Raw genomic sequence first — 400 nt, forward strand, 5'->3', positions numbered from 1 at the left:
ACAAAGTAGTAAGGAACACCATTGTCAACTCTAAAGCCACCCACAACTCATGATGGAGACCGATGTAAAATATTTTAACATCCTTTGGCATCAAGATATAGGAAAGATGAACGCCGTCAAATTGGAAGCTTTACCTGTCTTAAGAGTCACAATGAGAACTCTAATCAAGCTGGAGCCTTGGACTAGGCAAATTGTTTAGTGATTGTTGAAATGGATGACTTCGAAGTCGTGTCAGGAATGAACGTCTTGCTGAAACACAAAGTCAGTTACATGCCCCTAGCAAAATATCTAGTAGTAATGAAGTCTAATCCGACGATAATTCAGAAAAATATCCATCAACCAAGAGGGTTGAAAATGATGTCGATACTACAGTTGAGAAAGAATCATAGCCATGATGAAT

The sequence above is a fragment of the Cucurbita moschata genome, unplaced genomic scaffold (genome assembly GCF_002738365.1).
Source record: "Cucurbita moschata cultivar Rifu unplaced genomic scaffold, Cmos_1.0 Cmo_Scf00084, whole genome shotgun sequence".
Lineage (NCBI taxonomy): Eukaryota > Viridiplantae > Streptophyta > Magnoliopsida > Cucurbitales > Cucurbitaceae > Cucurbita > Cucurbita moschata.